This window comes from Chaetura pelagica, unplaced genomic scaffold (assembly GCF_000747805.2).
Source record: "Chaetura pelagica isolate M959 unplaced genomic scaffold, ChaPel_1.0 scaffold182, whole genome shotgun sequence".
Lineage (NCBI taxonomy): Eukaryota > Metazoa > Chordata > Aves > Apodiformes > Apodidae > Chaetura > Chaetura pelagica.
The window spans coordinates 97,393-101,831 of record NW_009952442.1 but is presented as its reverse complement, the minus strand read 5'-3'; positions in this window follow the sequence as shown (position 1 = coordinate 101,831).

The following is a 4,439-nucleotide window of genomic DNA, read 5'->3' as shown; positions in this document are numbered from 1 at the left end:
GGTTAAGGTTGGAAGGGACCTTAAAATCATCTAGCTATGATAACCATGGGCAGGGACACCTCCCACTAGACCAGGTTCCTCCAAGCCCCATCCAACCTGGCCTTGGACACTTCCAGGGATGGGGCATCAACAACTTCCCTGGGCAGAGTTAAAGCAAAACCTTTTAGTTTTTGCTTTCATTTAGGTAAAGATTGAGCTCCTTGCCCAGGCCAAGCCCTGCAGTTCATCCTGCACCAGCTGATTTGCATCATTCTTCTCCAGCCTCCTCCCTGTTTTTTCCCCTGAAGAGCATTATTTGACTAAACATTTGAAACACACTGTGAACATTCTACTCCCCAAGAAACTCAAGGGTAGCTCTGAAGGAATTGTTGACCTCATCCACTACCAATGTTAAATGATCAGATAATCCCTTATTACCAAAAGGTGAAAGGAAGACAAGAGGATTTTCCCCCCACACCTTGAAGTGAGAGTTAAGCCACAGCACCCACACTCCTCAGCCAGCTCAGCCTTCACTCCACCTCTCACCTTTCATCATCAGGATGAGACACATCAAACCCAGTCTCAGGCCACTTGCTCCAGCAGGGAAACTCCCTGATAGAGCCAAGTGACAGCCTGGGCTGGCCTGCCTTGCTCTATGCCAGTCAACCTGCTATCCTGAGCCAAGAATCACCCAAGGATGCATCCCAGATTTCTCCTCTGAACAACCAGGGCAGTAGCCCAGGAGAAATGAAACCTTGGGAAGGGGACAAAGCTTGAGGATCCCTTTGTTGTGGTGCCTCTTCCAAACCTACACCAGGGGAAGGGAGCTCTTCTGACTTCCAAGGAACAACATTAGCAAAACACAGGCTGGAAAAAGCAGGGGGACACACCTCATATCCATGTTTCTCCTGCAGCTGGGAGACTGGGAATCCAAACCTTATCAACATGTCTGTTTAACCTCAAATCCCTGATAATGTGGGACTTTGGGGAAAAAAACACAACAGTTTATCTAAATCACAGAACAGTTTGAGTTGGAACAGACCTTAGAGATCATCTAGTTCCAACCCCCTGCATGAGCAGGGACACCTCCCACCAGCTGAAGTTGCTCAGAGCCCCATCCAACCTGGCCTTGAATGATTTCAGGGATGGGGCAGCCACAATCAACTGACAAGGCTGGTTAGTTCTTCCCTGCTCCTGACTGGTACCCAGCTCAGGGCTCCAAACTGAGGACCTCCTGCAGATCCAGTGGGAAGACACCAGCACCACCTGGGCTGTACCAGAAGCAAGCAGGATGAATCTGCATTAGCACCAGCTCACAAAGAACAATTTACTCCATATTAAGCATGACTGCTCAACATATTTTTCAGTAATTCCCACTGGTGGGACAAGCTGCTTCTCTTCCTTCAGCATAAACAGTGGTGCTGCTTCTTATGCCATGGCTAAAAATACCTCTCCAGTTTGTCTGTCACATCCAAAAACTGATGGGCCCCATTTCTTCAGCTGCATTGGGACAGAAAAATGAAATCCTGAATTGTTCAGTGGTTCAACCTCCTTTGGCAGGTTGGCTACATGAGCCAATGAAGACCAGAACATTTTTTTGGCACTTCACTGGGTTATTAAAGCCATGAAATACGACCCATGAGCTGGTCAGTTCATAGACAAGCTTCTGGTTACTATCACCTTTCACCTGAGATCAATTAATTCATCTCACACTTTTGTCTTGCTTCATGGACTGGAAAATTTCACCTCCTGACAAGCAGGGTTTTTTTTTCACCTGGCTGTTGAAGACAGGCAGCTGAGAGGAGGAAGATGAAGAAAGTCATTTCTCTGCATTTGCCAAAGCTGCTGATCTGCACAAAACCTTCCTCTTCAGACTCAGGCAGCCATTCATCACCCCCAGCATTTTGATTTTAGGAATGAAGGTTGTAAACATGTTGCTTTTTAAGTTCTGGTTTTTTTAACCCTTTTAAGAGGAAGCCTGAACTTGGGAGAATAATTTCAAAGTAGCATTTTTGCCAGGGAACTTTTGTTTCTTTTGATGGAGCTTTCACTGCAGGCAGAGGTCAGAGATCTCCTCACTGAGCCTGGGATCCATCCTGGGGGCAGGACTAGACCAACCAGCAGCAGCTTCAGGAGGTAACAGTCTGATCATTAGTTGGGTTAATTAGCCAGTAAGATGAGGGCTCCCAGGTGACAACTAGACCCAATGGATGCTGGAGAGCTACCAAACATGAAGACACCAAGACATGGGCACAGCTGGGATTTGCTCCAGCTCAGGGAGCAGGTTTGGAAAGCAAAGGTGACAGTGCCCAAAGAGCAGATGAACTGCTTGAAGGGGATAGGGATGTCCACAGATTTTAAGCAACAGCTGCTCTGTTCACCTAACCAACCAAAGAAAACTCCTCCTTGGTGGTACCCAAGCTGTGGTTCCTTGGAGGTGGCCACTTCAAAGATGTCCCTGAGCAAAGGCTTCTCCCAAAGGCTACCCCAGAACTTTGTGCTCCTGCTCTTCACCAGGTTGTATTTTTAAGATGACAGTTGCAATTGATCACAGTAGGGGTTCTTCATGAGAACCCACCAAGCAGAGCTTCTTCTCAACCCCACGTGGTGTATCTGGGGAAAAAACAACTTCCACTTCCAACTACAATAAGCAATGCTACAAGTAGGTACACCAGTGAGCAGAGGAGAAACAAAACCTCCACTGAGAGCCACCCTGATCAAGTTATTCCAGGAGGAAGAGAGAGGACATCCAAGCCCTTTTAAGAAAAATAAAAATGAGAGCATTTTAAACCAAAGTAATTTTTCCCTGCCTTCTGACCCCCTCATTAACTTCCCACTGCAGTCCAAGGCTTTGCATTGGGCTGCAGTTCCCAAAGCCCTGTGGAACATTTCAGGATGACTCATGCTATATATAGCAACTGAGGCTGCTCCCAGCATGATTCCATCAACCTTTCCCATTGCTGAGGAGCAACTGACCCCTCATTTTGCTTTTGGATTTTCTACATGTACAAATGCTGAGAGGATACATGACTCTTCCTTGTCATCATCCAGCTGGAACTGCATGAAGGGCTTTCAGACAAGATACTGTCCAGACAAATACTTCAAGCTTGAGTGCAACAGATGGTGGAGCTGCACAGCCTCAGGCCTGCTGAGGACAACCTGGAGATCTCAAGTACTTTGTAAGTGCCAAGGAATCATGGTCAACCATTCAGCTGTGCCAGACCACAGGGAGCAGGACTTGGGCCCTACTGCTTCCAAGCTAAGGGATGGGAAAAGAGGGCAGGGTGGGGAGACCCTGGCCCAGGTTGCCCAGAGAAGCTGTGGCTGCCCCATCCCTGGCAGTGTTGAAGGGCAGGTTGGATGGGGCTTGGAGCAGCCTGGGCTGGTGGGAGGTGTCTCTGCCCATGGTTATCATCACTAGATGATCTTTAAGGTCCTTTCCAACCCAAACCATTCCATGATACTATGATTCTATGAAGAGTCTTTGATGATGCTGAGAAGAAAGCTGCCCAAGGAAAGGCTGCTCCTAAGCTCTTGGAAACACCTCCCCCTTTTGGAAAACAAAAGCCCTGGTTCCAAAACCATGAACAAACTCTTCAAGAAAGACTTCCTAGGTATGCATCAATTTATCCATTGATTTATCTACCAAGTGTCAGCCTGCACATTGCTTCCTTCTACACGTCAGGCTGGGACAATCCATCACATCAGCCATCTCACCAAGCAGAGGAACACTCCAATTCTCAAGACAGATGGCAATTCAGTAAACAAGTTCCACGAAGCACAAGAGCCAGAGGGCAACAACTTGGATTATTAATGACTTGCCCTGCTGCAGCACCACGATTAAGGTAACAACTGCTGAGCAAAATTAGCAAGATCCAGTAGTAGGAAAGCAAGAGTTAGAAGAGAGGGAGTGTAGTCCCAACAAATAACTCCTGGACAAAAAGTTGGAGTTAAAAACATTCATCTAGTGAATGAAACAGATTGGTACAAGCAATGGTGTTGGGGAGGCTGATCTCACAAGGAGGGTATGAAAGGGACTATCTGAAAGAGAGAAAAGCAAGACATTCTTAAAGAGTAACTGAAGTTGGAAACAAATGCTTCATGTTGACCTTTCTGGACTTTTCCTTTGATTAAAGAAAAATGTTCTAGTGCTCAGCAGCCTTTTTTGTTTGGTTACAGCCTGTTCACAACCCTATCCCTGTTATATTTTTGGTTGCCTGCAGTGGAGAGTTGGCCCTGTGGGGTGGAGATCCTGCATCCAAACCAAAGTGAAGATCTGTGAGATACCCCACACTTGATTCCAGACCAAGTTTCTCTTCCAGAAATTCAGACTACAGAAAAGAGGATAACAGGGGCTGAGAGAGGGAAACACAAAACATCTGCTGACTTCACCAACAGCTTAAAAAAACCTCCCTGTTTTCTCATGCCACAGGTTCATCTAGGGCAGCTCAGCACATTCA